Source organism: Mobula hypostoma, chromosome 10 (genome assembly GCF_963921235.1).
Source record: "Mobula hypostoma chromosome 10, sMobHyp1.1, whole genome shotgun sequence".
NCBI lineage: Eukaryota > Metazoa > Chordata > Chondrichthyes > Myliobatiformes > Myliobatidae > Mobula > Mobula hypostoma.
In genome coordinates this window covers 89,153,490-89,172,039 of record NC_086106.1, presented here as the reverse complement: position 1 = coordinate 89,172,039, position 18,550 = coordinate 89,153,490, and the positions used below count along the sequence as shown (strand labels likewise).

Genomic DNA, 18,550 nt, shown 5'->3' with positions numbered 1-18,550 from the left:
AGCTGCAGTCTAGCACATGATGATGAGAAATGAACCCTATTCAAAACTTTTGCCCAATATTCCTCAGTCAGATCCATACCGAACTCATCCTCCCACCTGCTCTTAGTTTTGTTTAGATCTTGAACTCCCAAAGACATCAGCTGAGAGTATAGTTCAGAGATCAGCCCTTTATTGTTAAAGCTAAGAGTGAGTTTTTCCCATAACATGGCAGGTGGTAGAACAGGAAAGGAGGGAAATTTTTCCTTGACAAAGTGGCGAATCTGCAGGTATTTAAAAAAATGATTATGCGGAAGGCCATACTTACTGCGCAGATTATCAAAACTATCAAATATGTTATCAGTATACAAATCCGTAATGCGCATAAGACCATTCAAACCCCATTGTCTAAAAGCTGAATCGAATGTGGAGGGAGGAAATAAATGGTTTTTATGAATGGGGCCCAAAACTGAAGCTGATATGAACTTGTAGCGGCAGCGAAATTGATTAAAAATATTGAGGGTGGAGAGCACGACTGGGTTAGATGTGAACTGAGAGGATTTCAATGGTAAGGAAGAATACACCAAAGCTGGGAGAGACGAGGAGCGGCAAGACCGTGACTCGGCAGGTACCAGATTATTTCTGGCCGGTGGAGACAAAATAATACTTTTTGAATGTTCGATGCCCAGTAATAATGAATAAAGCTGGGAAGACCCATTCCACCTACGTCACGACCTCTTTGGAGAGTGTGCTTATTAACCCTTGGGACTTTATTGTCCCAAATAAAGGTCCATAGCTTGGTTGACTGATTTAAAAAATAACTTAGATAAGAAAACTGGCAAACACTGAAACAAATAAAGTAATCTAGGAAGTATAGTCATTTTCACTGATTGAATTCTCCCAGCTATAGTAAGGGGTAAACTGTGCCATCCCTCGAAATCAGCCTTCATTTGGCTAACCTGAGGCCTGTAGTTAGCTTCAAACAGAGATGTAAAGGAGCGAGTAATATGTATTCCTAGGTATACAAAACCATCTTGAGATAAAGGAAAAGGCAAAGATTCCTGTCGGATCTGTAGGGCGAAGTTATTAATGGGAAAGCATTTGCCTTTTTGAAAGTTCAGTTTATAGCCAGAGAAGGCTCCAAATTGACCTAATAATGACACAATAGCAGGACTACTACCTACAGGGTCGCTAACATAAAGTAAGAGGTCATCAGCATATAGGGATACACGGTGTTCTATGTCCCCTTTTCTAACACCTTGAAATAATGTAGTTGACTTAAGTGCAATAGAAAGAGGCTCAATTGCAATTGCAAAAAGAAGAGGGGACAATGGGCAGCCTTGGCGAGTGCCACGTGTTAATGGGAAATAGTCAGATCGAAAATAATTTGTCTGTATACATGCTAAAGGCGAGTGGTATAATAGCTTAACCCAAGCTACAAATATTCTGCCAAATCCAAATTTCTCCAAAACACTAAACAAGTATATCCACTCCACTCTATCAAACGCCTTCTCCGCGTGCAAGGAGATAACAACCTCTGGATTTGGAGAATCACTGTGTGAATAAACCACATCAGCCAGTCGACGGATATTAAAAAAAGAGTAGCGATTTTTAATAAAACCTGTTTGATCGTCTGAAATTATCTTGGGAAGGGGACGTATTAAACGGCATGCAAGCACTTTAGCCAAAGTTTTCACATCTACATTCAAAAGTGAGATGGGGCGATATGATCCACATTGAGTCGGGTCCTTGTCCTTTTTAAGAAGTAGTGAAATAGCTGCCTGTGAAAGAGCAGGGGGTAAGGAGCCATTATCCAAAGATTCCTGAAACACTTCTAGAAGGACCGGTATGAGCTTATCCTTAAATTTCTTATAAAATTCTACTGGATAACCATCAGGACCTGGGGACTTACCACTCTGCATAGCCATAATGGGATTATTAATCTCTTCCTGCCCAAGAGCCCGATCTAGGTTCTCCACCTCCTCTGGTTCAAGAGTTGGTATTTCCAAATGTTACGAGAATACACATAAAATTAAGATGTTTGCTGGCCTGGGCTAGCATCAGTGGCATCAGCAGTTGGTCTGCCACCTGCCCTCAGGGGAAGGAGAGATAAGGAACAATGGAGCAGCGTCTGGAGATGTGTAATGAAGGGACGTGGGAGAGAGAGAGCTGTCTGGAGCAGCTCCCCCTTTGAACCCTGAACTGTTTGAAGTGATGGACAGGCGATACCCCAGCAGGGGATAAAAAGGGACAGGTTCGCTAAGACAGGGACACACGCCACCCGAGGTAACGAGACCCTGGAAGCGGTGCGCCTCTCACGAGTGGGTGAGAAGTACCAGACAACGACCAGGGTGGAAAGGTACGATCAGCAGGAACCCGGTGTGTGTCCGCCCTTGCCTGGGTGCCGGGTTCACTGCAGAGGATCGACCACATCTGGAGGAGGGGTCACAGTCGGTGACCTCAGGTGACATCACCAAGGACCCGCCCAAAAGTTGCTTGTGAGCAATCTCGCCGGTCTGTGAGTGAAGCAGTGTTCTGAATGATCAGTTGTTCCTGTTCTCTCTCTCTCTTCCCCCACGTTGTCCATCGCCATGGCAACGATTACTGCGAACTGAACTGGACTGAACTTTGAGTCATTTTGAAATTTGGTCATTTACCCCTAGACAACGATAGAGCTTGATTGATGCTGTTATCTTAATTCTGTGCACATGTGTGTTTATCATCGCTGAACTGTTGCATTTATTATCCTTTCGATTACTGTGTTGCTTGTTTCTTTAATAAAACTTTCTTAGTTCTAGTACTCCAGACTCCAACTGAGTGATCCATTTCTGCTGGTTTGGCAACCCAGTTACGGGGTACGTAACACAAATTATCTAAAAAACGTTCCATATTTGTTTTATCTGAGGGGAACTCTGAGGCATACAGAGAGGAATAAAAAGTTGCAAAGATGTTATTAATCTCTTTTGGGTTGCTTGTCAAGTTTTGGTGCGTGTCTCTTTTCTGGGGAATAGGTCATGGTGCAGCTTGACGTTTCAACTGATGAGCCATAAGCCGGCTCGCCTTGTCACCATGTTCATAATAGAGGCCATGTGTCTTAAGAATTAATTGTTCTGATAGGTTTGTAGATAGAAGATTAAAGTTCGCTTGCAAATCAACCCGGCTTTTATATAATTCCACAGTGGGTGCCTCAGAGTATTTTCTATCCAGGTCCAAAATAGATTGCAATAACACTTGCATTTCCTTCCTACGCTCTTTATTGGCATGTGAAATATAAGATATTATTTGACCCCTCAAGTAAGCTTTTAAAGTTTCCCAAAATAAAGAGTACGATACCGACTCAGATTTGTTAGTTTCGAAGAATGTGCCAATGTTAGCCGATATATAACTACAAAATTTCTCATTAGAAAGCAAAAGGGGGTTAAATCTCCACAGAGGCCGTTCTCTAACGTTTAAAGGAAAACATAGGTCCAATTTCACAGACAAGTGATCAGATACAACTATAGCTGTGTATTCAATTTGTCTAATCATTGGTATCAAGGAGTTATCTATAAAGAAATAGTCTAGCCTGGAATAGAAGTGGTGAACATGAGAAAAGAAACAGAATTGCCTAACTGATGGATTCAAAAATCTCCAAGGATCCATATAACCATTTTGTTGCATAAACATCGAGAAGGTCTTTGCCATACCAAAAAATGTTCCCCTAGGGCAAGACCTATCAAGCAGTGGGTCAATAGCACAGTTCAAATCTCCGGAAAAGATTAGCTTATGTGTATTCAGGTTAGGTATTAATGACAAAACCTTATGTGCAAATTGGGCATCGTCACAATTAGGGGCATAAACATTTACCAAAATAACAGGTATCTGAAAGAGAGAGCCAGAGACTATGATAAAGCAACCATTAAGGTCACTGATTACATCAGATGGTGTGAACTGCATTCTTTTGGTGATTAATATTGCCACTGCCCTGGACCTACTATTAAATCTGGAATGAAAAACCTGACTAATCCATGCTTTACGAAGTTTATTATGGTCCTCCACTCTTAAATGTGTCTCCTGTAGAAACAGTATATCTGCTTTTAATTGTTTCAGATGAGAGAAAACTTTAGCTCTTTTAACCGGACCATTGAGCCCCTTTACATTCCAAGAAATAAACCTCACAGGGTGGCCTCCATCAGCTGCACTCATGTTAACCATATCAAAAGGCACACAGGGCCTACAATCCAAAACAGTGCAAGGGCATAAGTTGCACACAATAACGCACAATGAAGAGAAAGTCTGATCAATCCGTAACACACAAAAGAATAAACTGCCATGGTAATCCCCCAAAACACTCCCCCCACTCCTTTACACAAACAACAAAAAAAAACCAATTAACCCCCGAAACCTAGATCTACCTCCCCAATTGAGGATGATCGCAGGCAGTACCCAACAGAAAACTTCCAAGGTGTTCCCCATACAGCCCAACTTTCAAGCTAATCTCGGGTGGCTCCCCTCCTTAAAATTTATCCTATCACTTATACTACCTTTAATATAACATATAGGCTAAAGATGACACAGGTCAAGCTAAGCATTAAAAACAAAAAAAAACTAGGCAACTTAAATGCCCGAGATACAAATCAAAATATTTACATTTTGCTGGTTGAAAGTTTTTGTTAAACAGTTTCGGCAGCATAGCAGTTTGACCCGATCGCGTTCCACAAATTAAACTGGAAAAAATGAACAAAGAAGTGGATTGTGAAAATTAACAGTTTGCCTCGGCATGAGGCCCCTTCCATGCTGCATGAATAACCTTAAAAAAAAGTCATTGCTCTTCTCGTTCTTCTTCTCCCCAGCGCGAATGGTAAAACTCTTTGGCCGCCTCTGGTGTATTGAAATAATACTTTTTACCTTCATGCACGACCCGGAGCTGGGCAAGATACAAGAGGCCAAACCTGACCCCTTTCCCGTAAAGCAGGGATTTCACCTCCTTGAAAGCTGCCCGTTTTTTACCCAGCTCCGCACTAAAATATTCATTAAAAAACACGCGGTGTCCGCGGAAATACAGCTCCTGCTTCCGTCTATTGATGATGCGTTGCTTATCTTGAAAGGAGTGAAAGCAAACCAGGAACGTTCTTGGTCTCGTTTGCTTGGCTCCAGAGACACCGGATGGTTTACGTCCGACTCGGTGAGCATGCGGAAGTACGAGAGGTGTTGGAAAAAATTTGTCCCCAGCACTTCGTCAAAAAACTCAGTCATAAATTTAACAGGGTCCGAACCTTCCAAATTTTCAGGAATGCCGACCACTCTCAAATTGGATCTCCGTGACTAGCTTTCCCTTCAGAAATGCGTTTTCGCTCTGCAACGCTGCAATGGCGGCTTCGGCGCTCACCAGTCGGTCACTGTAATCATTCAGGCCGTCTTCAACCTCACGAATGCGTTCGTCGTGCGACTCGTAAGAAGACATAATTTGTTCCATGGTAGCATTCACTGGTGATAAAGCATCTTCAAGTTCTCTTTTTAGGGCAGAATGCGCCGCCTGCATCATGTCAGTAATAAGTACTAAACGAAGCCTCTCCAAATCGTCGGGTAGCGCAGGGCTGGGTCCAGGTCCAGCAGCGTGCAACGGCGCCATTACTGTAACATCCGCCTTCTTGCTCGAGGCTTCGCTATCTTTTTCCCCAGTTTTACTTCAAAGGTACATTCTACTTGCCATTTCAATGTCCAGCTATGTCCTGCGTTGTTCACAATGGTAGATATTCAGTTATCTCGAGCATACAGCAAAGATAAACAGGTAGATTTTCATTAAAAATTGGGAGCCACACTCACACACACTGACTCACGCCATACCCATACTCAACCCTGGAAGTCCCGATGCCATTTTTTACCAGTAGAGCCACCCCCCCCCCACCCGCCTACCTTCCTATCCCTCCGATATAACATGTAACCTTGGACCTTCAGCTGCCAACTGCAACCATCCTTCAGCCACGATTCAGCGATGGCCACAACATACAAGTTTGCGGAGCTTGGGGGTTCACAGCAGGGAGAGTTTCTCCCTTCTACCTGTCTGCATGAGATGATGAGCCTATCGGGACTTGAGACTTTTTTTTACCGTACCCACCGTCTGCTCTTTATCAAATTATGGTATTGCTTTGCACTGTTGTAACTATATGTTATAAATATGTGGTTTTGTCAATTTTAGTCTTGATTTGTCCTGTGTTTCTGTGATATCTTTCTGGAGGAACATTGTATCATTTTTTAATGCATGTATTTCTAAATGACAATAAACGAGGACTGAGTATCCTCATAATCTAATACCTGGAAATCTGTAATATTGCAACAAGATCATTCACCTTATTTCTTATACTACACATACAGTACTTAGACACAACACCTTGAGTACCGTATTTGCTATCCTTTCTTATTTTGCATCCCTAATGATTTGATACTCAGCCTATTGGCTGCAACTAAGTCCCATCACCTGCCTGCCCTTCCTGACAATCCGACTGCATACTATCTTTACTTTTTTACCATCTGTCCTATCCTGAGTCCCTTCACTCTGGTTCCCACCCCTCTGCCAAGTTAGTTTAAACCCCCCCGCCCCCCCCAACACCTCTAACAAATCTGTCGGCGAGAATATTGGTCCCCCTCGGGTTCAGGTGCAACCCATCACTTATAAACAGGTTACACCTTCCCCAGAAGAGAGTCCAATGACCCGAGAACCTGAAGCCCTGCCCCCTGCACCAGCTTCTCAGCCAGGCATTTATCTGCCAAGTCATCCTGTTTCTACCCTCACTGGTGCGTGGCACAGGCAGCAATCCAGAAATTACTACCTGGGAGGTCCTGCTTCTCAGCTTTCTACCTAGCTCTCTAAATTCTCATTTCAGGACCTCATTGCTTTTCTTTCCTATGTCATTAGTATCAATGTGTACAAAAACATCTGGCTGCTCCCCCTCCCTCTCCAAAATGTTGTGGACGTGATCTGAGACATCCCTGACCCTGGCACCTGGGAGGCAACATACCACCCAGGTGACCCATTCACACCCACAGAATCACCTGCTTGTTCCCCTCACTATTGAGTCCCCTATCACTACCCCTCCCTTCTTCTCTCGCTTTACCTTCTGCACCATGGACCCATGGTCAGTGCCTGTAACCTGGTCACCGTGGCATTGTCCCAGGAGGTGATCCCCCACAAAGGTATCCAAAGTGGTATACTTGTTTTTGAGGGGAATGACCACAGGGGTGCTCTGCTCTAAACCTATTTCCATTTCTCCTGACAGTCACCAAGCTACTCACCTCCTGCAACTTCAGGGTGATGACTTCCCTGTAACTTTGATCAATTATATCCTCACTCTCCCGTACAAGCCGAAGGTCATCCAGATGCTGCTCCAGATCCCTAACACGGTCTTCAAGGAGCTGCAGCCGGATGCACTTTACCCAGATGTATTTCCCTGGGAGACTCTGGATCTCCCAGCCAGTTCTCCAACATCCGGCATGAAGGGCACACCACAGCCATTTAAATGATATAGTAAGAGAGAAAAAGAAACAAAAAAGAAACCTTAACAGAAGCTTTACACAGAGTTGACGCCTCTTCCTAGCTGAAGCCTGTCGCTTCTACTCTTGCCACTGGCCTACTCCTGACAATGGCCGCTCTGCTTATCCCTTCTGTACTTTTATTTAGTTGGTAGAGCTCTGTTGACACCGCTGATAGGCCACGTACAATGGACAAACATCCTCGAAGCTCCCTTTTTAAATAACTGCCGCCCTGCGGGAAATACTTCTTGATAGAGCTGTTGACGCCGCTGACAGGCCACATACAATGGACAAACGCCCTTAAAGCTTGCTTTTTAAATAACCACCGCTGACCTACGAGAAATGGATGCCCCTCTGTACTGAGGCTGTGTCCTTTTGTCCTAGACTCTCCCACCATAGGAAACATCCTTTCCACGTCTACTCTGTCTAGGCCTTTCAATATTCGAAAGGCTTCAATGAGATCCCTTCTCATCCTTCTAAATTCCAGCAAGTACAGGCCCAGAGCCATCAAACGTTCTTCATATGCTAACTCTTTCATTCCTGGAATCATCCTTGAGAATGTCCTCTGAACCCTCTCCAATCTTTTCTTAGGTAAGTAGCCCAAAACTGTTCACAATACTCAATGCCTTATAAAGCCTCAGTATCACATCCCTGCTTTTATATTGTAGACCTCTTGAAATGAATGCTAACATTGCGTACGCCTTGCTCACTTACTCAACCTTCAAGTTAACCTTTAGGATGTTCTGCACAAAGGCTCCCAAGTCCCTTCTCATTTCAGATTTTTGGATTTTCTCCCCGTTTGGTGGCTGGTAAAAAGACTCTTACCAGGAAATGGTTATCACAGGACAGCTCAACTTTAAATGCATGGATGGAAATTACAATGGACATTTACAAAATGGAGAAGATAACAGCATCTGTTAATCATTAAGTTAGAACAATTTGATTCATACTGGGAAAAATGGTTTAACTTCATAACACCTCATAGACCTGATTTTATTCTCACAAATCAATGAATATGTTCTAAAAAAAAAGATCACTCCCTACTTGTACGTAGTTTTCTCCTTTTGCTTGTTCTTTCTTTCCTCTCTTCTCTATAAGTGTATATCTCAGATAAATATTATGTGGAGATTTGTGGCAAATATGACTATATGATATATTTGTACAATATCTGAAATACATCTTATGGAAATGTTTGTTTGATGATGAACTTCAATAAAAAATAAATTACAAAAAAAAAGAAAATAGCCTGCACATTTATTTCTTCTACCGAAGTGCATGACCATGCATTTTCCAGCACTATTTTCACTTGCCACTTTCTTGCCCATTCTCCTAATCTACCTGAGTCCTTCTGAAGCCTTCCTGTTTTCTCAATACTACCTGCCCCTCTACCAATCTTCATATTATCTATTCCATCATCTAAATCACCAACACTGACCCCTGTGAAACACCACTAGTCACTGGCAGCCAACCAGAAAAGGATTCTTTTAATCCCACTTGGTGTCTCCTACCAATCAGCCAATGCTCTAGCCATGCTAGTAACTTTCCTGTGATACCATGGGCTCTTAACTTGGTAAGCAGTCTCATGTGTGGCACCTTCACAAAGGCTTTCTGAAAATCCAAATATACAACATCCACTGCATCCACTTTATCTATCCTATTTGTGATCTCAAAGAATTCCAACAGGTTCATCAGGCAGGATTTTCCCTTAAGGAAACCATGCTGACTTTGCCCCATCTTGTCCTGTGTCACCAAGTACTCCATATCCTCATCCTTAACAACTAACTCCAACATCTTCCCAACCACTGAGGTCAGGCTAACCAGCCTACAATTTCCTTTCTGCTGCCTCCATCCTTGTGGGGTGACATTTGCAACCTTCCAGTACTTCAGAACCATGCCAGAGTACAATGATCCTTGAAAGATCATTACTAATGTCTCTACAATCTTTATCGCTGCCTCTTTCAGAACTCTAGAGTGCAGTTCATCTGGTCCAGGTGACGTATGTACCATTAGGTCTTTCTGCTTTTTGAGCACCTTCACCCTGGTAATAGTAACTGCATTCACTTCTCTTCCCCCACACCCTTCAACACCTGGCACACTGCTTGTGCCTTCCACAGTGTCCCCGTTATTATTTCTCCTGCCTCATTTTCTAGTGGTCCTATAACCACTTTCATCTCTCTTATTTTTTTTAATATACTTGTAAAAGCTTTTTCTTTCCACCTTGATATTGTTTGCTAGCTTGCTTTCATATTTCATCTTTAAATTCCTAATGATTCTTTTAGTTGTTTGCTGCAAGTTTTTAAAAGCTTCCCAATCCTTTATCCTCCCACTAATTTTTGCTTTGCTGTATGCCCTCTCTTTTGCTTTTACATTAGCTTTCACTTCCCTTATTAACCACGGTTGTACAATTTTGCTATCTGAGTAATTCTTTGTTTTTGGAATACGTCTATCTGGCACCTTCCTCATTTTTCCCAGAAACTCAAGCCATTGCTGCTCTCTATCATCCCTGCCATCACCTCCTTCCAATTTACTTTAGCCAACTCTTCTCTCATACCATTGTAATTTCCTTTACTCCACTGAAATACTGCTACATCAAGTTGAACTCATCATATTGTGATCACTGTCTCCTAAGGGTTCCTTTCCCTTAAGCTCCCTAATCACCTCTGGTTCATTACATAACACCCAAATCAGTATAGCTGATTCCCTAGTAGGCTCAATGACAAGCTGCCCTAAAAAGCCATTTCATAGTCATTCAACAATTCATTCTCTTGAGATCCATTACCAACCTGATTTTCCCAATCTACCTGTATGTTAAAATCTCTCATGACCATCATAACATTGCCCTTTTAACACAGCTTTTCTATTTCCCGTTGTATTTTGTAGTCCACATCCCAGCTAGTTTGGAAGCCTGTATATAACTGCCATCAATGTCCTTTTACCCTTGCAGTTTCTTAACTCAACCCACAAGGATTCAACATCTTCCGATCCTTTGTCACATCTTTCTAATGATTTGATGCCATTCTTTACCAGCATAGCCACACCACCCCCTCTACCTACCTTCCTTTCCCTCCAATACAATGTGTAACCTTGGACATTCAGCTCCCAGCTACAACCATCCTTCAGCCATGATTCAGTGACGGCCACAACAATATACCAAACCATCTGTAAAAGTGCAACAAGATCATCCACCGTATTTCTTATACTCTGTGCATTGAGATATAACACTTCGAATACTGTATTTGCTACCCTTTTTGAATCTGCATCCCTAATGCACTTATACTCACCCTGCTGGCTGCAATTTGTCCTATCATCTGCCTGCCCTTCCTAACAGTCTGACTGCACACTATCTTTGCTTTTATACCATCTGTCCAATCCTGGGTCCCTTCACTCTGGTTCCCATCCCCCTGCCAAATTAGTGTAAACCCTCCCCAACAGCTCTAACAAACCTGCCCACAAGAATATTGGTCCCCCCTCAGGTTCAGATGCAACCTACCCCTTTCATACAGGTCGTAACTCCCCCAGATGAGATCCCATGGATCCAAGAACCTGAAGCCCTGCTCCCTGTACCAGTTTCTCAGCTGTGCATTTATCTGCCAAATCATCCAGTTTCTACCCTCACTGGCACACGACACAGGTAGCAATCCAGAAATTACCTGGAGGCCCTGCTTCTCAGCTTTCTGTCTTGCTCTCTAAATTATCTCTTCAGGCTTTTCCTTCCTATGTCATTGAGAACATTGTTGCCACAGCTGGGAGAGAAATCTCGTGTATAGCTTACTCAGAGAAAAGAGGTTACTCTTTTCCAAGTGTGTTGACTCAAATAGTCCCTCAACTTGGCTGTCTTATTTATTCCCAAAATTCAGCTATAGAAACACTATTTTAGCAAACTCAACCACACCAATTCCTGCTGAATACAGCTTTCACTGTAATCTCAAAAATAGATTACAAATCCAATTACAGTGGATTCCAGTTAATTAGGACAAAACTGGAGCAGTACAAGTCCAATTAAATGGCTGCCCCAGCTAACCAAAGTTTCATTGAAATAGTTTTTAAAAAAGGATGAAATACCATTTAACTGAGTAACAAATTATGTACAAATGAAATACAGCACAAATTAGAGCATTACCAGTAATACTAGAGTACTATAAAACTGTATATTAGTTCTTAACAGTTACCAACAGAGAAATTCATCCAGTATAAGCTGCTGTGTTCTTTTGATTGAATGTAAATAAATAAAAGCAGTGCAGACACTGAGGGCAGATAATGAACTACCTTTGTACAACGTTTTGAACAAGTGCATCCTCTAAATCTTTACTTTCACTGTAATATTCAAGATGATCGCTGATACCTTCAAATTCCTCATAGTACCAAATTTGAAGTTGTGAAATCGCTTCATTTTCTCTCCCAGACATTTCTAGCATCTCCAAGCCTGAATGGCTTGAAACTGCAGTGAGCAAAACCGTTCTGAATTGTTCTCGAAAACTATCAGTGAAAAAAGTCACTGCTTTTTGAACACAAGCACACGTAACTGACACCATTTAGAAACAGTAAGCACAGTGTAGCGTTCAATGGCCACGCAAGTGCATGTGATTGATGCTAGTTAGAAACTGCTCAGGAACAGTCTCCTGTCCCAATTAAGTGGCATGGTGTCCCAAATAAGTGAATGGAATCCCGGCTATTTTTTCAATTAGCTTTCATTCTTTAAGAATTGTCCCAAATAAGCATTTGTCTGGATTAACCAATGACCCAATTAGCCTGAATTCACTGTACGTTCTTTACTGCCTAATGTCTCCTTGTGTACTTCTCCCTTTTCCATATATGTGTAAAGATATCATATGCTTTTGTCACAATGACTAAGATCTTCGTTCGTCAGCCTCTGGTGTATCCATCCCTATTCTCAGGTCTGAATCATTTAAATTCGCTGTACGGAATGAGGGTATCTCAAGAACGGTCATTCTACGGTGCAACCAGAAGGCCTGGCTGACTGCAGAGGTGTGCTCCCTACTAAGAGCCCTGGATGCTGTCTTCAAGTCCAGTGACAGAACAATTCTCAGAACAGCCAGGTGACATTTCATCTTAGGCCACAAGAGGGTAAAGACCACCTATGCACAAAATATTCAGGAACACCTGTCTGAAAATGATCCGTGGCTTATGTAGCTGGGCATCACTGACAACACAAGGAATAACTGCATCGAATGTACCAGTGACTCCTCCCTCCCTGATGCTCTAACCTATTTTTATGCACACTTCGGGGCATGAAACACAATGCTGGCCATGAAAGCTACCTCCTTCCTGATGAGCACCCACTGTCTATAACAGCAGCAGATGTGAGAAGGACTCTGCAGAGAGTCAACCCCCCCATAAGGTAGTTGCGCATGACAACACCCCAGGCCAAGTACTCAGTTAGTGTGCACACTTCACAGACATCTTCCAGGCTGCTGACCCCACATGCTTTTCAAATAAGCCACCATCATCGCTGTACCAAAGAACTCTACACCTTCAGAACTAAATAACTACTGCCAAGTGGCACTAACGCCAATCTTCCTGAGGTGCTCTGAGTGTCTGAAAATGGCACATATTAAAAGCTCCATTCCTACCACATTGGACTCTCACCAATATGTTTATCGACAGAACCGTGCTATGACAGATGCTGCAGCATCTAACATTCACCTTCGGCCTGGCACACCAAGAAAACAAGGACACTTATGCCAGAATGCTGTTTCCAGATTTCAGTTTGATATTCAACACTACTGTCCCACAGACCTTGGTAAATAAACTCTCCCTACTCCTCAGTCTAAATACACCACAGTGCAACTGGCTGTTGGGCTTCTAGGATGCACAACTGCTCTTCCCTCCCCATCACATTCAACACAGGTGGCCCCCAGGGCTGTGTGTTGAGCCTATTGCTATACACTCTGCTCACACATGTATGCAAGGCTGAACATCTGAGCAATCACATTGTCAAGTTCGCTGGTGGGGCTCAGCATCAACAACAATAAGGTGGTCTACAAGGAGGAAGTGGAAGAGCTAGAAGCATGGTGCCAGACAAATAACCTCTTTCATACTGTCAACAAGACTAAGGAGATGGTTATCAACTTCAGGAGAACTTGCATCACTCACACCACCCTTTACATCTGCAATACAGCAGTAGAAAGTACAAAATTCCTGGGAGTGCACATTACACACAACCTCTCATGGTTCCAGAACACATCCTACACAGTCAAGAAAGCTCACCAACACCTTCACTTTCTGAGGAGGCTGAAGAGAGCTGGACTTTGTATCCATGCTCACATCATTCTACAGATGTGCACTGGGAAGCATCCTCACAAGCTGCACCACTGGTTGGTACGGTAAATGTACTATGGTGGAGAGGAAGGCTCTACAACGGGTAGTTAACTCTGCCCAGCACACCATCAAGGACATGTATATGGAAAGATACTGGAAAAGCACCAGTAACATCATGAAGGATCCTACACATCCTGATCATGGACTGTTTATCCCACTCCCATCAGAAAGACGGTTACGCCGCATCTATATCAGGACCACCAAACTAAAAAACTGTTACTTTCCCCAAGCAGTAAGACTGATCAACACCTCCATCCACCAACTCCACCACTACTTTATTATTATTTCCTATCAATCACCCTATCTACATCCATGTCTCACTTTCTGGTGTTACATACCTCAAGGAGATCTGTGATTTTTTTTGTGAGAATGATGTAATGGTCTTTTAGAGGTCACCTGATGTAATTTTCCCGCCGATGAGGTCACATGATGACATGTGCACCACGGGTATATAAGGGAAGACCTCAGATGACGCAGTTAGTTTTTACTTTTCTAGCTAGAACGTTGATGTGTCTCCGCTTGTATTGCGTATTTGTTTTTATGACGCAGTTTCATTTTTAAAACGAAGTGTTGCATTCTGTTGCAAGGTACAATAGTGCTGGACTGGAAATTTTTGTTAGATGTGTTGATGTACCTTATTCCAGCAGTAGTATGGGAGAGTGAAGACTTTATCGAAGTACAGGACCCGAAGGATTGAGAGGAGTCGGTATCGTTCGGCAGTTTAACAAATGATCGACCTTATTGAGTCTTCGTTGAAGGAGTAGTGACCTGCATCGAAGATAACTCTTGCCAAAAGATCAAAGAGTTCATGCAAGGTTTGCTCTCTAGAATTTAAGGTCAGTTGTTTTAAACTGTTTATTTCCTGCATCGTGAATCCTTCGGACAGAACCAACAGGAAAGTCGCGTCTATGAAGAAATCCTTCTATAGAGAAGTCTCTCCCAATTGAACGTATAAATCTGTTGGACTTTCAAATTTACCATTTTAAGAACTGTATCTGACTTTACCACTTTAAGAACTGTTTTCGCATTTAACGCTTTAAGAACCAGTGCCGAGTGACAATTTGTTGAACGGCTGCATAGCGGTTAACTTCCGGTTAAGATTTTCGTTTTTTAAAATTGTTTATCCGTGTTTAATAAATGTTTGGTTGTTTTTATATAACCTGTCTCGATTGATATTCATTGTTGCTGGTTATGTAACACTGGACATACAAGCAATGTTTGCATATAAGCTATCTGATGTATTTATATTTATTGTGTTTATTATTATTATTGTGTCCTTTATAATTCGTATTTTTTTGTGTTGCAGCAGATCCAGAGTAAAAATTAATTAATTCTCCTTACACCTGTGTACAGGAAATGACATTAAGCAATCTTGAATCTAGCATCAGACATTTCAACCCTGGGAAAGTGATACGGGCTGTCTATCTGTGCCTCTCATATTCTTATAAACCTCCATCAGATCGCTCCTCAGCCTCCACCACTCCAGAGAAAGGAAGCCCAGCTTGTCCAGTGTCGCCTTATAACACATCCCCTCTAATCCAAGCCAATAAAAAAAACACCAATTAACCTTATCTGTAATCTAGCTTCGAAATTTCATCAATATGTTGGGCCCAGGATAGATCTGCAGAGTTGCTGACACCTAGGAACTTGAAATTGCTCACATTTTCCACTGCTGACCCCTCGATGACATCTGATGTGTGTGTTCCCTCGCCTTCCTCTTCCTGAAGTCCACAATCAATTCTTTGGTCTTAATGATGTTGAGTGCAAGGTTGTTGTGACACAACTTAACCAGCTGATCTATCTCACGACTGTATGCCTTCATGTCATCATCTGATATTCTGCCAACAACAGTTGTGTCATCGGCAAATTTATAGATGGCATTTGAGCTACGCCTACCTAGCTGCACAGTTGTGGATGTGGAGAGAGTAAAGCAGCGGAACCTTGAGATGCGTCAGTGTTGATTGTCAGCAAAGAGGAGATGTTATTTCCGATCTGCATTGACTGCGGTCTCCCAGTGAAGAAGTCAAGGATCCATTTGCAGAGGGAAGTATAGAGAGCTGGTTTCCGGAACTTGTTGATTAGAAATGAGATTATGATTGTGTTGAACACTGAACTGTAATCAATAAACGACAGCCTGATGTAGGTATTGCTATGATCCAGGTGATCAAAGGCCAGATGGAGATCTAGTGAGATTGCATCCATTGTAAACCTATTGTGGGGATAGGCAAATTATAGTGGGTCCAGGTCCTTGCTAAGGCAGAAGTTGATTCCAGCCAACCTCTCAAAGCACTTCATCACCATAGATGCGAGTGCAAACGGGCAATAGTCATTGAGGCAGCTCACCCTGCTCTTCTTGGGCACTGGTATGATTATAGCCCTTCTGAAGCAGTTGGGAACCTCCAACAGCAGCAGTGAGTGATTGAGAATGTCCTTGAACACTCCTGTCAGGCAGTTGGCATAGGTTTTCAGTATCCTGCCTGTGTAGGTCAACAAAAGGGTGGAAAATGTTTTTAACATGCTAGCCTTCATCAGTTGGGGCACTGAGTACAGGAGTTGAGACATTGTGGTGCAGTTATACAAGTCATTTTTGAGGCCACACCTGGAAGTGCTGTGGACTGTTTTGACTACTCTGTTATAGAAAAAAAAACATGATTAAATTGGGAAGAGTGTGGAGCATGCTTACGAGAATGTTAACAGAACTCAAGGTTGTGAGGTATAAGGAGATGTTGGCCAGGCTAGGGTTTTATTCTTTAGACTGCGGGAGAAAGAGGAACAACTTTATAGGGGTGTTTAAATTATGAGAGGCATAGGTAAGGTGTACAGTAACTGTCTTTTCCCAGGATAGGGGAATGGAAGACTAGGGGTCATAAGCTTAGGGTGAGAGGGGTAAAATTTAAGAGAACCTGTCAGTGACAAAATAAGCCTGATTCAAATTATACATTTCGAATCATACCTTTCTAATTCACCTAAAGCATTTAAAGGTCAACATCCTCTGTTGCCTTACACTCACTTTATTTATTGTTGTTTTTAAGATTTACCATGTATACTGTTTATTATGCGAGCTTCACACAATAACAAGGAATTTCATCAAACTTTGCTATATATGACAAGAAACTAAATCGAAACTCTGACCTCAACCATGGTGTTCCATCCCATCTCACTTTAACTTTGGTAAAATTGACATCATCCTTCTCCAAGAGTTCTCCACTGTCTGACTGAACGGAATTGCATTCCCTGACTACATTCTTCCCTACTCAGATGCAGCCAAAAACTCTTGCTTCTCTTGCCCCTCTTGTACTGTTATTTTCAATGTCACGAAGAGATCTGTCCTTGATCCTTTTATTTCCAAACCTACATGCTAGCATTCAGCCAAGTCATCCAACAAAACATCAATTCACTCATGTATACAGATAATTTTCACGGCTTTGTTGTCGCTTTTCTTGCCCTCATTGTCAGATTGCTTCTGCAACATCCAGGCTTACAGGTGTCCAAATTTCATCCAACTGAAGATTGGGAAGACCGGAAACATACCCCCTACCAAACTGGGTTCCCTCATACCGTTTCAGACAGAGACACTTTATGTGCAATCTTAGAATCCTATGTGCTCCGAATTGAATTTCCAATCCCCTACTATCGCAGTTTCAAAAGACCATCTACTTATTACGTTCCCCAGTGCTTCCCCAGTTAACTCCCTCATCTGCAACATCCGTCAGATCATTAACTTTCCTCGCTCGAACCCCCTGATCTTTGCAGCTCAGAGCAGAATATCAGCTGCTGATTACACCGGCCCATTCTCTGCTACAAAGCCGCCTCGAGTAAATTGGTGTCATTTACCCCGCCACGGCTCGCCAGCGATTCCCAAACGCGGGCCTCACCCAGTCCTGCAGCAAAAGAACAATTTCAAACATTTTGCACCACTCTCGCCGATACCAAAGTATAACGCAGTCTTACCTCACTCCTGTGACTCCTTCCCCGACACGTCCAGCAAAAACGCCGACCAACCTCCAACTGGATCGCCACCACTGGACCCGGAGGATCAGTGTATCATCCAAATCAAAGCCGAGGCTGCTCGGATCCGGGCAAATAAACGTCAACCCAGAATAACTAGGCCCACAGTGCAGCGCCACCTCCAGTCTCGGAGGATCACATTGCGACCTGCGGCTCTGCGCCAGTATCAGGCGCACTCCACCACCTGCTGGACGCGGAGACTATCCCGACAAGGACAGACCCTGTAAGATCCGACGGGCGACAGCGCCGTCCACAGACACACAAAGTGAAAATCAAGAACTGAACTGCAAATGCTGGAAATCTGACGCGAAATCAAGAAGTGCTGAAAAAACTCACCAAGTTAGGCAGCATCTGTGGAAACTGGAAACTTTCCACATTCTGGGTTTGCGGAGGCACTTTACATTCTCAATAGTGTCACAAATATGTCGCAAACCAATAACTAGATTGGACAGAATCATTGCAACTGAACCAGGCACGGAATCAAGTAAATTCTGAAATATGTTGCTTTGAGAGTACAGTATAAATAAATAAAAATTACTGTAAGTTACAAACTAAATTTGACAGGCAGGTGAGAGTAGCCGGCAGGCCAATACCCTAGTGAGATGGGGAGATGCCTGTCCTAGCACGTGAGGTAGGCTGCAGTGGACTGAGCAGGTGGGATCAACAGCGATATCCAATGGCCAGGAAGGCAACACTTTATGGAGAAGGCCATGTCAAA

At 42.9% G+C, this 18,550-nt stretch overlaps 1 protein-coding gene across 3 annotated transcripts in view; it reads right to left on the bottom strand.

Annotated features, from left to right (window-relative positions):
- Positions 1-17,917, bottom strand: part of taf1 (TAF1 RNA polymerase II, TATA box binding protein (TBP)-associated factor) — a 169,994-nt gene extending 152,077 nt beyond the window's left edge. For all 3 annotated transcript variants that reach the window (XM_063060824.1, XM_063060825.1, XM_063060826.1), the window contains exon 1: positions 17,776-17,917. The gene's annotated coding sequence lies outside the window, so the exon portion shown is untranslated. The remainder of the gene's footprint in view (positions 1-17,775) is intronic.
- Positions 17,918-18,550: the final 633 nt, after the last annotated feature.